We start from the raw sequence: 24,450 nt of genomic DNA, 5'->3' as shown, positions 1-24,450 counted from the left end.
CACAGCTTGCACTGGATCTCCAATAACACATACTGATCCTACAAAATAAAAAAAATTAAATAACTCCAGATAAGCACAAAATATTACAAAAACACAAATAGTAACTTAACATCGTACTCTCCAAATGCAAAAAAATAATAATAAATAAATAAATAAATTCATTACAAGCATTATTTCTAGAGGTGGGTGATATATTGAATATTACTGGTCGTTATAATATGGATTAATTGTATATAACGTTAAATGTCTAGTGTTACTATAACTTTAAGTCATTTAGTTCATTTAAAAATTCTGAGTTCGATTAAAATATTGTATTTTCAGCAGCCAAATTCCTCGAACACGCCCACACACACGATCACATTCCGAAATAATAAATTATTATAACGCAATCATAGATACATGATGATAGGAAACATGATTCATTCACCTCCCGAGTCCATATTGCGTCTATCTGCGATTAAACTAAATACACTCTTGACCGCAATAAGAACTGCCATGTTATGGTGAAAATTAAAAATCAAGAAAGCTTAAATCAAGATATACTTACTTGACACGTTTGCAGCACATAACGTCTCATCTGTAATCATCCAATGATCCAAAAGGTTCACTCCGGTGTTCTCGTTGTTTGATCAGCTTCAGTTTCCTCACGCATCGCGATCATAGAAACATGGCGGACAGCGCATTTTTCAAAATAATGACGTAGTATTTTTGGCGCATGCGCATTAAAATATTAAATAGAAATATTTTGTGCACGGTTAAATGTTGATTATAAATGTTTTCCATTTCTGTTCAAGTTGAAGATGTTCTAACTCACTGTGTAGTTGGACTGTAAGTTAAAATAACTTGACTCATTGACCTAACTAATAGTCAATTATGTTTACAGTGTAGTGTAGTCTGATTAAAATTAAATGTTTTTTAACTGAATTTGAATGCAGATTAATTTTGTTTAGATTTGTTCAACTTTTGCTTGCAATTAAATGTGTGTTTAATCGGCGTAGAACAACATAATGATATTGAAATTAATCTGTAGGCCTACACACAGTACTACATTGCTATTACATTAAGCACAAATAGCTAAGCTACTCCTCTCATAAATTACACTTTATGTCAAATATTATGTAAAAAACTGACACTTGTAGTTGAGTTCATAGAGCAGGAGCTAGTGATACAAATTTTAAAAAGTGTATTGAAGCTAGAAGAAATACATTAATACACGCAGTATACATTATAGACTAAACACATTTAGAATACATTAACAAATGTAATTTTGGACATTTTTTTCCATGTGCTTTAGTATGTCAATATAAAAATAAGTGTACTTTATAAAATATAAATAACAATAATTATTTTAAATATGTTTAAGTAAAATATAGGTAGACATTATTACAAGGTGCATTTTTAAAAAAGTGCACTTAAGTGTGCTTATAAATATTGTCATGAAAGTGTACTTTTTAAAGTAAAAATTAATGACATTATTACAAAGTGCACTTATTAAAAGTGCACTTAAGTGTGTTTATAAATATTGCCATGAAAGTATACTTTCCTTAAGTAAAAATTAATTAGATATTATTACAAAGTGCACTTATTAAAAGTGCTCTTAAGTGTGTTTATAAATATTGTCATGAAAGTATACTTTTCTTAAGTAAAAATTAATTAGATATTATTACAAAGTGCACTTATAAAAAGTGCACTTAAGTGTGTTTATAAATATTGCCATGAAAGAATACTTTCCTTAAGTAAAAATTAATTAGATATTATTACAAAGTACACTTATAAAAAGTGCACTTAAGTGTGTTTATAAATATTGCCATGAAAGTATACTTTCCTTAAGTAAAAATTAATTAGATATTATTACAAAGTGCACTTATTAAAAGTGCACTTAAGTGTGTTTATAAATATTGTCATGAAAGTATACTTTCCTTAAGTAAAAATTAATTAGATATTATTACAAAGTGCACTTATTAAAAGTGCACTTAAGTGTGTTTATAAATATTGCCATGAAAGTATACTTTCTTTAAGTAAAAATTTATTAGATATTATTACAAAGTGCACTTATAAAAAGTGCACTTAAGTGTGTTTATAAATATTGTCATGAAAGTATACTTTCCTTAAGTAAAAATTAATTATATATTATTACAAAATGCACTTATTAAAAGTGCACTCAAGTGTTTTTATAAATATTGTCATGAAAGTATACTTTCCTTAAGTAAAAATTAATTAGATATTATTACAAAGTGCACTTATAAAAAGTGCACTTAAGTGTGTTTATAAATATTGCCATGAAAGTATACTTTCCTTAAGTAAAAATTAATTAGATATTATTACACAATGCACTTATAAAAAGTGCACTTAAGTGTGTTTATAAATATTGCCATGAAAGTGTACTTTATTTAAGTAAAAATTAATTAGATATTATTACAAAGTGCATTTTAAAAATGTGCACTTAAGTGTGCTTATAAATATTGTCATTAAAGTGTATTCTCTTTAAGTATACTTAAGTGGCCTTTAATTTTAATTATATCATATGATCTGCAAGTGCACTTTTTAAAAAGTATACTTTTAAGATTTTAAGTACACAAAAAGTACACTTTCAATACAATTAAGCACACTACTTTTTCACAAGGGCAGCTAATCAATATAATACCCATAGAAGTACACCGATTTTAATTTTGACCACAACTTTTTTTTAAATAAATAAAGTCATAGTGGTTCAAATGATTCAGTGAATCATTTATTTCATCAGAAAATTCTTTATATGTTTAATTATTTAAACATATAGGGTCCTATCATACACCTGGCACAATGCTATGCCAGGTGCGACGCAAATGTTTTTTTGCTGATTCCAGCCAGACGCAGTTATCATTTTCACGTCCAGCGCCACATTGTTTAAATATGAATATATACGTTGTTTAAAAATATATCAAAATGCACTCACGTCTATCTATTCGCCCATGGGCGTGCTTGTCTGAAAATGAGGTGTGTTCAGGTGCATTGTTGGAGTGATGCTATTTTGAGGCAACTGAAAAAAATGAAGTGTGCCTTTGTGGAAAGTAACGGCACATTTGTGTCTTTTTGTGAATGAATTGTGCAGACGAACACCACGAGTGTTGAGCGTGCTTCAGTAGTAAACGAAAACTGTGCGTCGGCACCATTCATTCCGTGACATTCTGTTTTTATGAATGGATTCTGCGATCCTTTACGCGTTTTCTGAATAGTGGAAATCATTGGGCGCTAAACTTTCTACAATTTTCAACGCGGATGCGCAGGCGGTTGTCATGGTAATGAAAACCACAGCAACCTAGTATGCAAGGGAACTGTAGTTCAAATCTTTATATATATATATATATATATATATATATATATATATATATATATATATATATATATATGTGTGTGTGTGTGTGTCAAGATTATTCTTTTCTTGCACAATTTCCCCGCTTGAAAAGGAAGTCACACATCATCAAAAGAGGTTTTAACTGGATTCCACTCTTCTTTTTCTTGAATGAATTAGGTTGGTAAATTCAAAGAGTATTGACAGAAGAAAGGTGAAAAACCTTCAACAGAAACAAAAATACAAATATGTAAATCAATTGAAATAAAGCTTATTAAACATTGTGTTGTTGTCAGTTATTTCTATCTCTTTTGAAATACAGTACTCAAATGATATTCAACAAAGTTCTGTGCACTTTCTCCTTGTCCCACTATTCAGATTACGGCAGAGAGCTAGAGAGCTCGTATCTCGCTGTTCAGATTACGGCAGACAGCTTGTGTCCACTTCCTCTCACTGACTTCCTCTTTGTTTCCCATTTTCCCCTTTGCTCTGATTGGCTGAGAGACTACTTTAAATATTTTGCATTTATTTATATTTTATTTGTTTATATTTTATTTAAAATGCATATATATATATATATATATATATATATATATATATATATATATATATATATATATATATATATATATATATATATATATAATAATACATTTTATTTGTAACGCACTTTACATTAAACAAAATCTCAAAGTGCTAAAATATTTTATATATATATATATATATATATATATATATATATATATATATATATATATATATATATATATATATATATATATATATATATATATATATATATATATATATATATATATAAATAAATTGCATAATAATCTTATATTATATTTTCTCCTCCCGGAGGCTCAAAAATCTGTGGGTGCAACATCATAATATATTTAGTTGTTTGTCATTTCTATAGTAGTCCTCTTCTGTTTGTGAAGTCTAAATTCATTTTATCAGTGTGATAAGCATGAAAAGAGAAAAAAGTATATAAGTAAAATATATTTCACTTTTATTTTTTCCATTGAGCACCACCTATTTAGTTTTTGGGCTGCAGGTAATGCCAGTGCGTCTTTGAAAAAAGCTATTCCATCAGGGCTTGATTGAAAATCTTGAGTAGCCAAAGCCTGCGTCTATTTCATGTGCCCATGTCCTTGGTTTTCATCTTCAGAAGGTGTCTGGGGACCTGCAGATAGATATAGGAAATTTGAGCAAAAAGAAATCAATTCAGGCACCGACTGCTGTGATCTCAGTATCAAGATTGGTGAGGATTCTCATCACACACGCCGTGAGCAAGGGTCATTTCAAACATTGAAAATATTGTAGAAGCTTGAAAATGTACTATTTTGGCTTGACTGGTTTGTCCTAAAGATTTGATTTTGAGACTCTGGATTTTACACAAAAAATTTTAGGGGGTCAAAATAAAAACCTAAACTTAAAATAGAATCATGAAAATACAAAACAAGCAATGACACAAAACTTTCTCAATATTTAGAACTCAAAGTATTGTCATTTTCATAAGGGCCAAACATTGGTGTCAGTAACTTTTTTTTTCTTCTTCTCTAAAAAATAAATTAATGCTTATTATTACTTATACTTATTATTCAGCAAGGGGAAAAAAAATGTAATGATCAAAAGTGTTACCCTCTTGTTCTATTAAGTTACAAGGTAAGTGTGTCGTCTGCAGGCTGTGAATTAAAGTGATGCTTGTTACCCTCTTCTTCCATGAAGTGAATGTGTAAAAGTACAATAAAAATACATACACACAATCTGATATCAAAAACGTTTATTTGAAAAACAACTTACAACACTTTAAAGGTAGGTAAGAATTGGTTAAAAAACTTTTTTTCCAAATTTGTTTAAACTTTCTTTATATATCAATACATAATTAAAATGTAAGTACTCTGAGAAAGAAAGTATAAAAATTGAGTGTCTGTAGACCTCTCACGACTGTTTTAAAGACAGCTCATTATTTCCATTCACTCCACCTTCTCCCTTCTGGGCTCTTTCCAAAGCCACGCCCCCAAAACACATGCATTTTGTTATCTAAAGTTACATTTTGCGAAATTCAACATGACAGCGATCAACTTGAACTAAGCATATTGAGTATTTATCATCTCTACTAATGGCTCGCTAAGTGTAGCCTATAACATTGTAACTTTATGCTAAGTAATGTTATGTTAGCTATATTAGGCAGCTACGTGTGCTAGTGATACATGCTTCATGAAAACATAAACCAAAAAAATTTATAATCAAAATGAAAGATTACCTGTCCAGCAGAAATACAGCCTCTTGAACTCCTCAAATCAAACGGGTGCGCCAGAGTTGCCAGGTTTTCACAACAAAATCCGCCCAATTGCTATTCAAAACTAGCCCAAAACAAGCCCAATCGTGTTTCTCCAGTAAAAATCGCATTTGGGGCGTAAAATATTTGTTCTTACTATAAAATTTGTTTTTGTTCCTGCTATAAAATAGCAGATCCTGCAGCAAAAGGGGTGGTAGCCATGGTAGTGAGAGAGAGTGATAGCCGCCCGAGCCAATCACTTGTTTCGTCCCGGACGAAAATAATGAGCAGTGTTTATTGCAGATTAAAAAGTCTAGAGTCACTCGATTTTTATACTCTCTTTTTCAGAGTACTTACATTTTAATTATGTTTTGACATATAAAGAAAGTTTAAACAAATTTGGACAAAAGTGTTTTAGATAATTCTTACCTATACCCTACCTTTAAACTAACATTTGATTTCAAATGCTAAAGTCTTGCCAGAGAGTTGCACAGGTCTGTCCCTCTTTTTTCTCTTGCTGGGCTTCTTCTTCCTCTTGTTTCTCTTCTTTCTTTCCACTGATGAATCTTAAGAAGGAATCCCATGTCTCTTGCTAGTCTGTATTATGTATTAAAATAAACCATGGGTTCCTAATGGTTGAAGCATCAAACAGCACATACAGCCATAACTACATTAATTCATACAACCTAAATGGATGAATCAATGTTTGTAAGAAAAATAAAAATATCTTACACTTTTTTAAACAGACTATCACTTCCTCAATTGTTGCATGGGAAGGTTCAGTTCATGCTTTGACGTAAATGCGCCGAGAAACTCAAATCTCAAGATTCAGAGTCAGTGAAAAATAGACTGTGTAATCAGACTTTTTATTGTACTTACCCTGTAACAAGGGTAAGGGTAACAACTTTAATTTACAGAGCCGCAGATGTCACACTTACCCTGTAACTTACTAGAACAAGAGGGTAACAAGCACTTACCCTGTAACTACATAGAACAAGAGTATAATTCCCCAGTATAAAAAAAAAAAAATCTGTGACACTCTTTGTTCTAAAATACTTCTAAATATTTTGTTAATTTTCCTGGTTGTTACCCCTTTATTCCCCAAATTGTACAGATTGTTCCCTTCATACACGTACGTACTTCATAGTTACACTATAATAGTTAAGCTTTAAATTTTTTTTTACTTACGGAGCACTTTGGGTCGTAAACTAAAGCGTTACCCATTTTCTCAGTTAAAGCATCATTCTCATTTTTATATCATCATGATGCTGTATGTAGCTTTACTCTTTGAAAGGAAAAAGCAGAAATTTCATGACCCTGGCTATGCCTGATAATTCCGTAAGAAATTCTGTTTAATAAGTTAAACAGTTCTGAGGGGAAGAAGTATTGATTGAGGGATGTGCAGATGCAGGCAATCTCTGAAAATCTGAAGATATCATTATGAATGATTAATAAAAGCAATCTCTTCATGATATAATCAATTTTTTTTCTTTTAATCAGTAGTTTATTCTGCTTTGGAACTTGAAATGTAGACATACATTATTCAAGATTGACCTAAAATCCTCCTGTGACTTAGAATCACTTTAGAATTATCAGACGTTATGGAATACCATATTGCTGTAAACTTATGCTAACTTGTGAATTATTTTATAATGGGAAATTTGCAGAGGTATTTTGTTAAGTGTGAAGACTAAACGTGCAAAAAACAATTATATGCCTAATGCATTACAAAGCTGAATGAAGAATTGATGATTTTAAATCATAATCATCCGCATACAAATGAATGAGTTAATACCTTTGAGAGGAACAGCAGGCTTATAGACTCGAATCAAAACAAGTTATTTATTTTTTCTTGTTAATCAATGAAGCTTGAGCAGTTGGAAACGAGGTGCGTTTGTGCCTCAGAGGCGTTTTTTGTAGGAGGTTACATGTTGTCTGTCCTCTATTTACAAGTAAGTCTTATTAAACAGATCCACTGATCTTTTGAACCCCTCATGGCATTATCTTTATTAAAATTGTTACTAGATTAATAAATTACATAGTTTTGCTTACAAGAGCTTATTTCAAATTTGGAGTATGTTAGGTTGTTTTGTAATTACCTAAATTACACACACAGTGCTTCTATTTGGAATACACCATATTTGGAATGTAATTATGACAATGTTTCCAAGATAAACACATTACACCTCTCCCACTAGCTAAGGGTTAATTACAGCTTAATGACAATCTTGGGCAGTAGTGAAGATTTAGTCACACTCATTGGATGGGTTAGATAAGTAATATTTAAATCATATTTTAACAAAACACATTTTGATTTCTTTTTGGTTGTTTTTTTCTTTATCTTAATTTTACTTAATCTTAATCTTGCTTCTGGAGTGAGTTATATTGAGATGTGATTTTCCTCTTAGGGCATATGATATTTGTTTTAAATTGTTGCTTTTGTAACATTGGGTTTCTTATTTATGTACTGTTTTTTAATGAACATGTCTTGTACACCTTATTATTTTTTGGGCTTCCTTCCTTTCTATTTAATGTCTATTCATGTATTAACATTAAAATAATTATTTTCTACTTAAAGCCAAGGGGCATCTTTCTTAATTCAATTAAATTTAAAACATTTTGGTAACACTTTATTTTACTGTGTTTACATGTAGTTGCTATATTAATAACACTAAATGACGCATAATTACATGCAACTAACCCTAAACCAAACCTTAATCCGAACCCTAACCCTATAGTAAGTACATGTAACTTTAACCTGATAACCTGCGTGAGGACTAAGACACACTGAAGCTTTCTTTGTTTAAATTAGCTCAAAATTACTGTCAGATGTGAGTAATTACCTTGACAAATTATACATCATTAAAAAGATCTAAGACTCAAGCTTCCATTTTTTACCTCTGCTTTATTCTCAAAGTCTTATGCTGACATAATTTGTTAATATGTACCAGGAGTTATGAATATGAACATCGGCGTCGGTACCTTTTGATATTGTAATATGAGCGTCAGCTGCTCTCATTCATAAAAAAAACTCCTCTATGGTCGTCATGAAGACTCACGACAAAACAACATCCCTCAGGGCTTTTAGTTCAAAAGTGTGCAGATGTGGAGAAATATTGATAGATTCTGATATGTCTGTGTCAAATTTCTATACAGAGAAGTATTATTTATTCAATCTTTCCCCAAAATGCGCAGATGTAATCATTATGAGATGGGGGTGCAGGCTAACAGGTTAATTAATATTACTAAGTATTTAAATGTATAATTACAATGTACTATGGACACCTTAAAATAAAGGGTAACACTTTATTTTTCAGTGTCATTGTTACATATAATAGTTAGTAATAACTATAAATAAAGGATGCATAATTACGTGCAACTAACCCTAAACCAATCCAAACCCTAATCATAACCCTATATTAAGTACACATAGTTACTTAAAATTTCTCAGTACCTAAATGTATAATTACAGTGTAACAAAGACATCTTAAAATAAAGTGTAACCAAATAAAGTATAACTGGCGGAGGGGGCGTGGTTTTGCAAGGTCTGTAGCGGGAGAGAGAGTACCGAGCCGAGTGGTGAGTTAGTAGGTCAAGTGCAGATGAGTAACACCTGAGAGAGAGTTGGGAGAGAGAGATCTGGACTGGGACTGCAGCTCTGCCAGAGGGAGAAAGAGTGTTGAAGCTGAAACTGAGTGAAATATTGAATATTGAGTGTTTTGATTGTTCTGAGCTGAATGCCCTCGTGCGTGCTTTATGTTTGAACCTGTTCTGAGTAATAAATTAAGTGCAGTCCCAGTCACGCTGACCCCGCCTTCTTCCTTTCCTCACCCATATACATCGAACCTCATCACAATAACTTTAATTTTTTAATGATTATTTTGATTGCAATAAGTATATAACCTATAGTTACAAATGTACACATTATTGAACCTAATTGCAGAAGTGATTCATGACAAGATAGTAAAGAAGAAGTGACTAAATATGTTACATATCATATTTTGGGAGAAAATATACCATATACTCAAGATTATTTATTTAATCATGATTGTCATTTGTGAAATGTTTACAAATGACAACATTTTCATACGAGTACATTAACTGATTTCTGAGAAATACTGTTGATATTTGAAATCAACCCAAACAAACATGCAATGCAAGAGCAGATGTCTCTTTATCATAAATGAAGCGAAGCAAAAAATAAAGTGAATACATCAAACAAACGACAATGAAGGACAAAAAAACAATTGACATGCAGTATACAGAGGAAGAGTATATACAAGCAAGAGTTGGTTGTTAGTCACCAGCAACACAGCAGCTCTGGACAAACAACTCAAAACTGTCCTGTTACTATAGCTAACATTACAACAACAGAATATATGGGTTTTGTGAAACAGCAAAAGCAATGTTACTCACGTATGTAGCAGAAACAATGCAACCTCTGCGTCCATTTTCAGGCAATCCCGCTTTTGGTTGTCCAGCACTGGGAAGTTTTTCTAATATTAATGCAGTTCCTAAAGATTTGATCATAACCCTTCTTTTTCCTCTGACCTTTTCTCTTTTGTAATGTCTCTCTGCCATCTGTCTTTAGACAGTTGTGGCAGAGGTTATATGGTGAGGGATGTTAATCACCACTTGAATTCTACCCGACTACGCCACCCTGGTGGGAGGCCAGGGAAAAATAACTCCCAATAAAAGACACACAGGTAAGTTCCACCAATTGAAGGCAAGGAATTAAGAGAGAGACGCGAGTAGCGATACAAAATATAAACTTTATTATAAAAATCACAAGCGCTGATTTAAAACTCCCACAATGACAGAATCATAATACCCAGGGCCAGGATTAGTGGGAACCAGGCAGGCCAGCTGCAACTCAGAGGTCATCCAAAACCCACCTCAATTCACACAAAAGCAAACACCACGCACACCCACCAAAGGGAAGTTGTATCAGCACACAGCACACTGTGAAACACCGCAAAAGGAAGCAGCTAGCCTCCCCAGTTCCACACGACCTCGCTGGCCCTGAGAAAAAAAAAGAGAAAACATTAAAGAAAACAACAATTAATGAAAAAATAAGCCAAAGTAATACAATTATTGTCGCACCTCTGACACTCAGGCCTCCAGAGGACACCACATAGGCCTACAAAACCACCCAGCACCTGATTGGCGCTACAGCATTAAATCAAGGAATAATAAGCAAACAAACTTACAACGAATACATACAAAAAAAGGAAAATAAACAAAACCAAACACAAGTACAAAAATAGAATACAAAAATAATCAAAAGAAAGCAAATAACCAGAAAATAACAAAGAAACACATAACATCCAAAGCACAAAACACATCCGAAGCCCACTTTAACGGCCCAGACGACTCGCAACCAGCAGAGCAGTACACAGTCCAAATGACCGTCAATGACGCGATCAAAATCAGAATAGTCCCATAAGCAAAACAGCAGCTGCGTCACCTGATATCACTAGCTAGGAACCGGACTTAAATGTTCCCCTTTCCCTTTAACCAAAGATGATAAGAGTTAGAGAATTAGAAAAAGTTCAAGAGACAACAAATATGAAAGACAAGAGCGGTGTACTTACGGTTGATGTCCAACACTGAACGCACAGCTGTATGGTTACTCACTACCGGTGCCGCAGCTCGATCTAGCGACCAGCAATCACACACAAACACCTGCCCTCGCTGCTGTTACTGAGAGCAACGCGCAATAAATACAAAAACTGTGATGGTTACAAGTTGAGCATTAAAACATACCTGCAAGTGAATTCCGCCACAACTTGCCGCAATGCCAAACGCCACCAGCTCCGCTCTAAATTAAACTATAAATAGCGCATATTAGCCTCGTGATATATGCATCACTACACCAACAAACACTCGACATACCTGAATGGGAAACGGAACGGAAATGCCAAGGGGAGAGAGAGAGAGAAGCACCCCACGTCACACGCATACCCGTCAAAATAAGGGTCCCTAAATAGTGCAGTTACTATCACCCAATTGGTCCACCAACTACACTCCAACCAACCAATAAGATGACGTGACCCCTGCCACACAGTCTTTCTTCAAATCTCAAACTGCTGATTGGCTACAAGTGTGTTGTTTTGCTCGGTCCGATTTACTTTCAACAGTGTTTCTCTGGATTTGCTTACTGCACATGTAAGGGGCTTTTATGTCAGAATTACTGTAATAACAATTGTGTTAAAAATGTCAAGATTAGAACTCGTAGAAAATGTATCTATTTAAAATAATGGTAAAAGCTCTGATTAGAGGATTTAAACTTTTGACATCTTGCAAACCCAAGCATAAAAGCTCATGCAGGATGTGTAACCAATGTAAGACAACAGAAATGGAGATCGAAAAAACATTTCAAGATAAATAAATAGCGGGCCAATATTGGTTAACTAATTGAGAAAAGAGGAAATCACGATCACAATCAAAATATAATTAATTGTTCAGTCTTATGGCACATGAAAATATAAAAAGCTCTTCTTATCCAATCCGAAACACAGTCACAGGATCTGCCTAAAAATATGGGACTTAGATTAGTGGTCTGCTGCATCCTCCACAACCTAGCGCTCATATCTATATTTGAATTTTGTGGGCACATTTGTGCTGTTAGCTGATTCGTATAAATCCTTTAGCACATTCACTCAAACCACACAAACAGTGTACAAACAATGCTTTCAGTGGATAAAGTTAATTGAATTGCCCAATTAACATGAGATCAACAAGGCCTGGTTTGTCATAATGGACATGTCTTTTAGTAGCTATTCTGGATATCATCCAACAGTGCTATTTGTTTTGTTTTCTGCTCTTTTTTGGGGCACTTTCCACTACTAATACATCCTGTTCAGTCGGTTTTGTTATTTGTGTTAAGGAATGATTAAGCTAGCACTCATAGGGCACTCTTTGTCACCTTAAAAGGCACAATAATGTATGCTTTTTGATCGCAGAGATCATGGAAACACCAACAATGCTTTAATATGCATTTTATTAGACAGGTGAGCAACTGTTTGAAATTTACCATTTACCATTTATTGTTTGGATCTCGTTTACTTTATTTGCAGAGCGTAACATGTTTGTATCATGCCTCAGAGATAACACTATTTTGTCAAGTGGCTAATCAGAAAGCTTAATTTATGCTAACAGTAATACATAATTTTCTCCACCATACTGTAACAAAATACCACAGACAGGAGTAGAATGGACCCAGGTGCTGGGAGGCCACATGGAGGCCACGAAGGCCACACATCTGTGGCCCACTGAGCTGCCATTGCCGCCAGCGGACTACGTTCCTGGGGGTTGTAAGGGACTCCACGTCGATGCGGGCACAAATGTCCCCTGCGCGCGTGGAGTCCATACTGGCGATGGTCTCCAGAGTGAAGCCAGGCCGCAGCCTTACTGTGAAGCAGTTTCAGAGACTGCTGGGGCTCATGGCAGCAGCGTCCAAATTGATACCTTTTGGCCTGCTGCACATGAGACCCCTACAGTGGTGGCTGAGGGCCAAGGGGTTTTCCCCGAGGGGAAATCCGTTTCGTATGATCAGGGTAACGCTCAAATGCCTTCGTTCCCTCGTCATATGGCGGAAACCTTGGTTCCTGTCCCAAGGACCAGTGCTGGGAGCATCATGTTGCCGGAGAGCCGTTTCAACAGATGCTTCCCTCACTGGCTGGGGCGCGGTCATGGACGGCCGCTTTGCGAGAGGTCTGTGGGAGACCCGGCATTCTTCAGGGCACATCAACTGCCTGGAGATGCTGGCGGTCTACAAGGCTCTGAGGAGCTTTTTCCCGGACCTCCGCGGCCACCATGTCCTGATACGTTCAGACAACACCTAGCTCTGCTAGACGGCTCTCCGTGGCGGATCCCTCTGAGGAGGGATCTGCTCTCACAGGCAGGGGGAACAATATTTCACCCCCGGCCGGAGTTATGGAGCCTCTGGGTCTGGCCCCTGAGGGGGCTCGGTACCTAGAGGCGGGCCTGTCAGCAGAGGTGGTCGAGACTTTACTCAGCTCCAGGGCTCCTTCCACCAGGAGACTGTACAGCCTCAAGTGGAACGTATTCTCCACTTGGTGTAGAGAGCGTGATGTGGACCCAGTTAACTGCCCAGTGGCTTCAGTGCTGGAGTTCCTCCAAGATCGCTTCTCCTCTGGTCTTACCCCGTCCACCCTGAAGGTGTACGTGGCTGCCCTTGGGGCTTTCCACGCACCTCTAGGTGATGGACCCTTGGGGAAGCACCATTTGGTTGTACAGTTCCTCCGTGGGGCTCGGAGGATGAGGCCTGCGGCTCGCTCCAGAGTCCCAACCTGGGACCTGGCGGTGGTACTTGAAGGGTTGGCTGAGGCCCCCTTCGAGCCACTGGAGTCGGCTGAGCCGAAGAACCTGACCCTGAAGGTGGCCTTTCTCCTCGCCATTACCTCTCTTAGGAGAGTGGGAGATCTCCAGGCCTTGGTGGTCACGCCAACCTGCCTGGAGTTTGCCCCTGGCAGAGTTAGGGCCATCTTACACCCTAGACCGGGTTATATACCCAAAGTTCCATCTCAGGGAGCACGGTCTCTGGTTCTTCAGGCTTTCCATCCCCCTCCCCACCTGACGGCGGAAGAGGGGAGACTTCACCTGCTCTGCCCTGTCAGAGCCTTAAGTATTTATTTGGAGAAGTCTTCCCAGTGGAGAAGGTCAGACCAATTGTTGGTGTGCTTTGGCTCACCCAAGAAAGGGCTGCCTGCATCGACTCAGACGATCAGTAATTGGATTGTCCAGGCTATAGCCGCGGCTTATAGGGTGCGCAATTTGCCTTCACCCATGGCCGTGAGGGCCCATTCCACCAGGAGCATGGCCTCCTCGGTGGCCCTCCTTTCTGGCGTCTCGCTTAAAGAGGTATGCGAGGCAGTCAGGTGGGCCACCCCGCACACCTTCATAAGATTTTACAGTATGCACCTCCCGGTGACGCCTGGTGCTCTAGTGCTTGCGTCCTAAGTGTGCCTGGGTTCCAGCTTCACACTAGGACGTGGGGTGATATCGGTGTGGCCTAGTGGGTATTAACGTTCCCAAAGTGTCGTCACTCGACGACGCAGTGCGAGTTCCCTTGAAGGGGAACGTCTCGGGTTATGACTATAACCCTTGTTCCCCGAGAAGGGAACGAGACACTGCGTCTCGTCGCCACACCTATCACGGTCAGAGCGCTCGCTTCATCGCAAGTGCTGCTGTGTGTTTGCATCAGCGTCCCTTTTGTATCTTCCGGGTATGCCGTCATCTACTACGTCATGACGCACCACCAATCAGATTGGCTTGATTTAATTTATACTTCAGACGCGCAACGCTGTGGGCAAATTTCCCCTTTGCTTTCCCCCGCCTGTTTTGGCATCCTGGCACAGATCAGCTGTCCATCATGTTGAAATAGTAATAAACATATATAATAAACAGTCTGGTTTTAAATTATTTTATAGATATCAATGCTACAGCCGCTCTAGCGCTCCCCTGATTCCCTGCCAAAATGGCGGAGTTTAGGCTGCGTGACATCAACCTCCAGGGCTCTATGTGCTGACTCCCTGATCAGTGCCCTGACTACTGAACTAGGGAGCTGATTGAGACGCACCCAATGTATTTAGATTGAGGTAAACAGTTAAAAATGTTAGCAACATAAGCATATTTTAGATGAGGATGTTCACGCAACGTTCCATCGCAATTATTAAAACAGGTCACATGCTAATATTTACCTTGGATTTAACATGATCCTGGGTTAACAATTTCAGCTTTAAAGGCCCAATGAAGTGCCTTGGAACACGCAGCATTATTCAATGTGTTGACGTAATTTCCCCTGAAACGGCTGCAGCTGTTAGAAACTCCTCACCTTTTTTGAAACAGCCAATAGCGTTTCGTTATTACCACAGTTTGACTAGAGCCTTTCTGTTTTTTAAAGCCAGTTTCCTCCGAATCGAACCGTTAATCATCATAATCTCCTCCATATCTCTTTGAAATACAGCATTCTGTGCAGCATTTAAATGGGTCTGATATGTCTTGTTGTCTGCGCCGACTCGGCGCTGCCCTCTCGTGTCTGTAGTCAATGGCTCTGGTCTAGACTATTTGTGTGCTCTACTGCGGTGCACGTGAAACTATCGTGAACCCAGACTTCATTTGCCTCAATTGAAAAAATATTTACAATGTCTGAATCCTTTCCTATCGCATATACAGTATAGTGCGCTATGTGCCGTTCAACATGTAGAAAATAATAAATGCGTGAACAACTGACCGTTTTCAGTTCAGTGTCTATTTATAATGCAATTTGATTGGACAGAAGATTTGATCAGAAGAACTGAAAGTCTGCGATGATGTAATCAAAATCTGTGATTCGTTTTAACGGAAGTGAGAGACTGTAAGTTTTGAATGCTTACATCTCCTAAATACAAATGTTGTCATTGTTTTGGAACACACCAGCTTATTCATAACCTTAAGGCTAAGATAATCATACTAAAAGCTAAAAACTTTATTTTGATTTCAGTGGGCCTTTAAATGCCCTTAAGCATGTATACATGCTCTCAATGTAAATGCATATCATGTATACAGCTGCTTCATTAGCAAATTATCTCTACTTAGCTGGCATGAGTAAAGTGGTTTGAGACCGGTGCTGCTTAACAATAAATTCCTACACACTGATATATGAACTCTCATGTCTCTGCCTTCAAAGATTGCAACCTTGTAAGTGACCAATTTGGTGCACTCTAAAATCGCTTTCAATAGTCTGACATTAGCATGTTTGCTAAACCAACATCTCAATACTCAAAATACAAATGTTGGGTAAAATGATGCACACTTTCTTAATAATAGGCTTTATGCTGAACATCACAAAACAAACAGGAAACTAACAGGTCTCATCGCTTGACTGAGAAAGTGTTAACAACAGTATGAACTGACAGCGATATCTATGGACTTTTACGTTTATCAGCTGACCTAGCAAGTTATTCTTATTGTTGGCATATTATTCAATTTGAATATCTAAAATGAGAAGTAGAAAAATAAATAACCATCTGCTTACATATGCATCACTTGTTTCTGCTTCTTCTTCATCTGTGTTTTGATCCAGAGATTCTGTACTCTTTCAGAAGATGCGTAATATACTTAGCATTTAACAGGGAAAACACGGAAAGCCAGAAATTTCTGTCAATGGCTGGAAGCATTGTCTCATAAATTATGAAATTTTCTGTCAATGGCGGAGAAGCGATTGTCTCATAAATGGTGGAAATTTCTGTCAATGGCGGGGAAAGAGATAAGAGCTTGTCACTTTTTTATAGACGATTTTCCTTTTAATGGGTTTTCCATGGTGAGCACCTGGCTCCACCCGTTGTTGCAGTGCTTCAATGCTGTCAGAAAGCAGGTTTCTTTGTACAGATCTGCTTTCAGCAACAATGCACAGCGTGCATAATCATGAACAATATGCAAAGTGTGATTACATCTCAGCATGCTAACAATGTCGACTCAACAGCCCCCAAATGAAAGACTGACAGTATGGGAATTTTGTGCCTTGTTGTTTTTTTGGCTCTGATAAATGTGCATTCATAAATACAAATGTGCTGCACTTGTATGGTACAAAAAGTGAATGCTCAGGGATCATTTATTTAAAAATAACTAGCTACAGTTACATGTAAACACTTGTTGGTAATGCGCAGCCAAGCTGCACTGGCAAGATTTAGTTTCCATGATATTGTTTCTTTTTGCTAAAATGATTTCTGGTTCCAAAATCTCCTCTCAAGTGTATTCACTGTTTTTAATGGACAATTTGAATTTTTGTTGCACAACACAAATACAACACCTAGAAATCCCCCCAAATGATCTGTGTACTTTCTTCACTATGTTACATCTCTCCGGACTGGAACTCCATTTGTCTGATGACAGTTGACAGATGTGTTATGATGAACACAATAGATATATGCGTGTTTGTTAATCTTTATTTCTCATAACTTGTGTGCTTTTTCTGTGAGAGCAGGAATGAACTGCGGTGCTAAAAGAGTCGAACGCACGCATTGCATAGCCATTCACTGAAGACTAAGTCAGGAATTTTGTTAAATAATACATTCAATTTCATATTGTATAACCCCAGAACACTTGGTATATATATATGACACGGGTTGCATGGGATCATTCTTTGATATTTTTGCATCTTTTTTTAAAAAGCTTGATGCTGGTCGCTATTCACTGCCATTATGTGGACGAGTGTGAGCGGGACAACACCAGGGTGAGAATTTTTTACTTAAAAGGGGACATATTATGCAAAATTCACTTTTGAACACTGATGTGTGTCCACAGTGTGCTCACCGTCTGCATTATTCATAAACAGTGTCCGACTCCAGTTCAAACCTGTAAGGCTGCACTCCACAACTGGTTATTTCTTACATTTTGGATGAGGGAGATTTGTTTTGTTGTTGATGTTGTATCCGAAGCTTGTGTAAAAGAGGACATGGAAGGGGGATGGGGAGCAGCGGCACATTTGCATTTAAAGGGTCACACACAAAAACAGTACGTTTTTGCTCACACCCAAATAGGGTCAAATTTAACAAGCTATAATAAATTATCTGGGGGGTATTTTGAGCTGAAACTTCACAGACACATTCTGGGCACCAGAGATTTATATTATATAATTTTAAAAGGGGCATACTATGTCCCCTTTAATTTAAATTGTAGTGTGAACTATCCCTTTAAGAAGCGAAGGGAACATCTGCAGAAATAGTGCAAATGAATGTAGCCCCCTTCCCACATTGGTAAACAGCCTGAAGCATGAACTTAATTATAATGAGTTCCCACCCAGAGTTGGTTCAGTGTGCAAACCCTACTACAGGTGCCTGGAAATAAACACAAAGTAAACAGACACACCTCATGCAATCAAATCCTTATTTGTACCAAACATTATTTGTACAGTAATTCTCACAACCTTATTTGTGTGATTTAACACTTTTGGAGACTTGTTAAAGAAGGAATTAAATCATGTGGCCGATCAAGTCCAGATTCCCCTCTTTTACAAACAACCCAAGGTCATCACAAACCCAGAGAGGAAAACCAATTAAAATAGTACACAAAATAATAATAATAATAATAATAATAATAATAATAATAATAATAATAATAATAATAATAATAATAATAATAACAATAATAATAATAATGTTTTAAGGTAAAATAAAATTATGTTACTTACTAGTATTTTTGTTTTATATTATGTTTATTTTAAAAAAAAAATATTCAAAAGCTATTTTTAAATAAACTGCTTCTACTGTATGATACAGACTTTTAGGTTCTGTATTACAGCTAATTTAAAATCTCCATTAAAGTCAAAATGTCAGGGAGATACAACTGTGCTGATATCATGAAGAAAAGGTTGAATAATCATGTTTTAATAAACTTTTATGGTTATTTCTTATAGCCTAATAATAATAAAAAAAAAACTTTTTAACAAAATTACTCCAAATATGTCATTACATTTTACCTGATGGTTACACCATGGAGTCATAAAATGTAAACTTTTTTTAAATTTAAATTATATAATGGTTTTTCAAAACCTATAAATGAAACCAATATGAATATAAAGAGTATATTTCTAAGAACTTGGAACATATGTTTAAATAGAATATATGTTTTTATAGAAGATATACTAATACATTTAAAGATGATGAATAATTAAAATTATTGACTGCCAATTATAATCCATCCTAATTTAGAGAGCAGGCAATAACTGCAGTGCATGCTTATAATAAAAATAATTATATTTTGCATTGGTGCACACTAATATAATTATAATAGCGTTATATTTAAAGCATATATTTATATTAAAGTCAGTCTGTGGTGTTTAGAACCAAACTGGTCCAATGTCTTTGTGTTGCTTGATCTATTCGCAGGTCAGAGATCACCAAACTTGAACTTTGGTTCATGATGAAAGACAAAACTTCTTAGCATGTGTTTCTGGCATTCCCATACAAATGTACGGAAGTGAATGGAGCGTAAACTTTACCTTTACACCCCAATTCAATCATGTGGTGTTTTATAAAATCGGATACAATTTTGTTGTCAGGAAGAAAAAATGTTCCTCAAGGCTCAATGGGTATTCCTGTCACTTCTGTTGAAGCTTGTATATCTGATCTTCACATCACCTGCTATAGTTCTACAACTCACACTGGGAGCCGTGTCTGTTGACCGCCATCTAAGCACAGGATCTCTAGGCTCTTGTGGGAGATTTTATTGAACTTCTGGAATGGCAGGGAACAGCAGCCTTATGAAGTGGCTGGGGAATTGTGTGCCAGTGTCAGTCATGTTGAATGACAGCGCCGCTATTGTTGAGAAGTGGACAGATACATCTTGACGTTCCAGCCTTCATTCGAAATTCTCAGACGCCCCCTTCAATCTGTCCTTCCCCACAAATGAGATTGTTAGCACAGTGCTTTTCTGAGAGAATCGTGACCATTTTAAAAGTAGCTGACAGCTGATGAGGAACATTACGAGTGCATGTTAGTCATCATGAGGAGAAGATGGATTTTATCGGCCCACTCTGGATAACAAGCAGCAAGAAGACGCTTCAATCCGAAGTTTCAACTGTGTATACACAGTTGTTAAAAAAAAAAAAAAAAACTTTAAAATAAAAACAACTATTAGGAAATGTTAAATTATCCAGTAAACTAAAAGTCTATGACTTTGAATCGTCCTTTGATGTCTTTAAGGTACGGTGTTGCCTCCAAACCTATCTCAGGGAAGAATAACTGAAATACTAATCAATGAAAGTACAAAAAAGTGGGTGTGTTGCCTCAAGGCAACATTGTACCATAATGTAATCGCATAAGGCCATACCAGACACACTGGGTTGGATACAAATATAGTATATTTTTAAGGAAAATATTTAGAATTATCTAAATATATTTGCATTTTTGCATGATTTTGTAATGCTATAACTATAACTGCACATTTTCTATAACACAAAAAAAGGTATAAAACACATCTGCAGTTGATGAGGGTGAGAATGAGGTGTCATGTGATGAGGAAGATGAGGTCATAGTTACAACCTGGCAGGGAGAGAGTGAGGGTGAGAGTGAAGATGGAGATGAGGATGAAGATGGATATGATAACTTGATATGATGGTTTGGTAATACTTGTGTTCCACGGTGGTACAATGTTGCCTGAGAGCAACAGCAGAATTTCAAATGTTACTTTTTATTAAATATGAAATTTGTAATACATTATAAACTGGATAAATGTGTTTGTTCAAGTGTCTGGTTAAATAAATTTATGTTCCCTTTCGAGGGAACTCGCACTGCATCGGAAAGACGAATTTGGGGGACACTCCCTAAGCAACAGCGTATCTGAAGTCTGAATGAAACCGTGCCAATCCTGATTGGTGTTGCGTCATGACGTAGCTATGACGGCATACCCGGAAGATACATAAGGGGAGCCGGTGCATAGTAACGGCAGTTATCGCTCTTCAGCATAGCGCTCTTTGTAAAACTGTCTGTCTAATTATTGTTGTACGTCCAAAGTGAAAAGTGTGTGTGAGAATGGCGACTGAAAAGATGAGAGAGTTCAAGCAGTGTGTGCATCCGTGTCCCCGTTACATGTCGGGCTCGGACACACACTCGCTTTGTGTGCAGTGTCTGGGTGTGCAGCATGCTCGGACGGCTCTCGAGGGAGCCGCCTGTGAACACCGTGAGCGGCTCACGCTCAGACACTTGCGCTCTCGGCTGGCCGTGTTCGATGAGGCCGGCCAGCCTCGTGAGCCCTCTGGTTCTGGACCCGCAGTCGCTGAGGCGGCTCGGCATCGCAGATCCTGGGGCTCACAGCGGGATCTGTCAGATAGGTTTGGGACTGCTGAGGCACTTTCCCACTCCTCATCTGACGATTCCGAGATTCTCCCTCCCCGTGTGGAAGCCCGCACTGCGGCTTCTTGCCCCGGGGTGGAGAATCTGATGTTCATTCTCTCCGGTTCCGAGGAACCGGATGAGGTGGACATCGGGGCCGGTGGTGAAGCACCGAGTGAGTCGCCACTTCACCCACCCGCCCAAGAGGAGCTGGTTGAGGTGTTGCCCCGTGCTGTGGCCAAGCTTAACATCGATTGGCCACAAGAAAGTCAGGAAATCCAGCCACCAAGCAGGCTGGATGACTGCTTTCTTACACGCCGGGCTCAAACACCTCGCCGGGGCTTGCTTTTTTTCCCGGACTTGCACAACGAGTTGTGAAAGTCTTGGAAGCAGCCATACTCAGCACGTGTTTCCAATCCCCCAGTGTTGGACTATTCCAACGTTCTGGGGGCACATGAGGCTGGGTATGGGACGATGCCGCGGGTGGAAGATGCTCTCGCGAGCTATCTTTCCCCCGAATCGGCATCGTCGCTTAAAGTCCCGGTACTTCCCACCAAGCCCTGCAGGGACACCTCAGCCTTGGTGGGCAGAGCTTATATGGCGGCTGGGTGGGCTGGTAGTTCCCTGCATACTTTGTCCATCTTGCAGGCCTACCAGGCTGACCTCCTCAAAGAGTTAGACGAGGGTGAGGGTCCCTCTCCGGAGGATGTGCTGGAGCTGTGGAAGGCTGCTGACCTGTCTCTCCGCATCACCAAGGAGACGGCCCAGTACCTCCCTCGTCGCTCTAAGGGGAAGGCTGCCTCCAGCGGGCAGCCTCAGCCGTCCACCAGCTCCTCGCACCGGCAGGTGCAAAAGCAGAGTGTCGCCTCTCGAGCCCCTCCTCCCGGAGCTTGGCAACAGAGGCGGCGCTCGCACCAGCAGTCTTCCGCACCTAAGGGCGATCTGAGGAACATCCTTCAGGCTAGGAAGGCTGCTGGGAAGAAGTCCTAGCTTCGGCTGGACTTCAAAGAGTGGTCCCCCCTGCGCAGGGGCAACCGAGGTTGCTTCCTCCGCGGCGCTCTGGGGAAATCGATGTGGTAATCCCGCCGTCACAGACGCTTCGGGCCACATCAATTTCCCGCGGACGTTCGCTGCTCCAGCTGCCTCTGAAAAGACCTGCGGCTGGGCAGCTAACGCGTTCACACTGAAAATCGTTCCCAACTGCTCCCTGCCGGTCAACGAGGCTCGGTTGACACCCGAGGCCAGCCTTGAGAGGCTAGTTCCCTTAGTAGATTATCTCGCCGCATGGAAATGCCTTCCGAGTATTTCTACGTGGGTCCTGCGTACTGTAGAAAAGGGTTACAGACTGCAGTTCGGTCACCCTCCACCAAAATTCTGTGGAGTGACGTGGACTGTAGTGGGACCAGAGCGGGTTCGGGTAATGGAACAAGAAGTAAAATCCTTGCTGGTAAAGGAGGCCATAGAGCATGTTCCTCCGCCAGAGAGGGAGTCCGGGTTCTACAGCCGGTACTTCATAGTTCCAAAGAAGGATGGAGGGTTGCGTCCTATTGTAGATCTGAGGTATTTGAATCAATCTCTGCGGAGGTTCAGGTTCAAAATGCTCACCATTCCCACCATCATGAGTCAGATCCAGTCCGAGGACTGGTTCATCTCGATAGATCTGAAGGACGCATACTTCCATATATCCATCCTTCCGTGTCACAGGAGGTTCTTGAGGTTCGCTTTCGGGGGCGAGGCGTACCAATATCGAGTGCTTCCCTTCGGTCTAGCTCTTTCCCCACGCATGTTCACGAAGTGCATGGATGCAGCTCTGGCTCCAATGAGACTCCAGGGCATCCGTGTGCTGAATTATATCGACGATTGGCTCATTCTGGCCCAGTTGTACGATATGGCAGATCGGCATCGAGATGTCGTTCTGGCCCACATAAAGTGCTAGGGGCTGAGACTCAACACCAAGAAGAGTGTGTTGACGCCGTCCCAGAGAACTACGTTCCTGGGAATCGTGTGGGATTCGACGTCGATGTGGGCCCAATTGTCTCCCGCGCGAGTCGAGACCACACGGGCGATGGTCTCAGGGTTAAGGCTAGGCCGCAGCATCACTGTCAGGAACTTCCAGAAGGTGCTGGGTCACATGTCAGCAGCGTCCAACGTGATACCTTTTGGCCCGCTGCATATGAGATCCCTACAGTGGTGGCTGAAAACCAAGGGGTTTTCCCCCAGAGGGAATCCATTCCGTATGATCAGGGTAACGCGTGCATGCCTTCGTTCCCTAGTCATATGGAAGAAACCTTGGTTTCTGTCCCAGGGGCCAGTGTTGGGAGTGTCCTGTTGCCAGAAATCCGTTTCAACAGACGCCTCCCTCACTGGCTGGGGCGCGGTCATGGACGGCCGCTTTGCGAGGGGCCCGTGGGAGGGCCGTCATTCCTCCTGGCACATAAATTGCCTGGAGACGATGGCAGTCTACAAGGCTCTCAGGAGCTTTCTCCCGGACCTCTGCGGTCACCATGTCCTGGTACGGACAGACAATACGGCTGTCGTAGCGTACCTCAACCGGCAGGGGGTTTCTGAGGTTGCGCCCTCTATGCAGACAGGCGCATCAGATCCTCCTGTGGGCCCAAGGGAAACTGTTGTCCATCAGGGCAATGTACGTCCCGGGGGTCCAAAATCAGGGAGCAGACATCCTGTCGAGGCAGGGGCTGAGGCCCGGGGAGTGGCGACTCCCCCCAGAGGTGGTGGAGGCCATGTGCGAGAGGTTCGGCCCAGTGGAAGTGGATTTATTTGCGTCTCGAAAGACGACCCACTGTCTGCTGTGGTTTTCTCTCACGCATCCGGCACCACTGGGGCTGGATGCCATGTTTCAGACGTGGCCGAGGCTGCATCTGTACGCATTTCCCCCGATCGCTCTGCTCCCGGAAGTCCTGGAGCGGGTCCGTCGACAAGGCGCCAGCCTGCTTCTGGTGGCGCCGCGTTGGCCGACTCGAGTCCCTCTGAGGAGG

General features: G+C 39.4%; 1 long non-coding RNA gene across 1 annotated transcript in view; it reads right to left on the bottom strand.

Moving 5' to 3' along the window:
* Nucleotides 1-1,336: 1,336 nt before the first annotated feature.
* Nucleotides 1,337-24,450, bottom strand: part of LOC307134853 — a 236,348-nt gene continuing 213,234 nt past the window's right edge. The window contains exons 2-3 of the long non-coding RNA XR_013817609.1: nt 1,504-2,628; nt 1,337-1,411 (exon numbers count right to left, since the gene is read on the bottom strand). This is a non-coding gene — a long non-coding RNA (uncharacterized lncRNA). The remainder of the gene's footprint in view (nt 1,412-1,503; nt 2,629-24,450) is intronic.

The sequence above is a fragment of the Gobio gobio genome (genome assembly GCF_949357685.1).
Source record: "Gobio gobio genome assembly, chromosome: 12".
Classification (NCBI taxonomy): domain Eukaryota; kingdom Metazoa; phylum Chordata; class Actinopteri; order Cypriniformes; family Gobionidae; genus Gobio; species Gobio gobio.
Note: the sequence above shows the minus strand (reverse complement) of the source record. Positions and strands in the feature narration are given on the sequence as shown.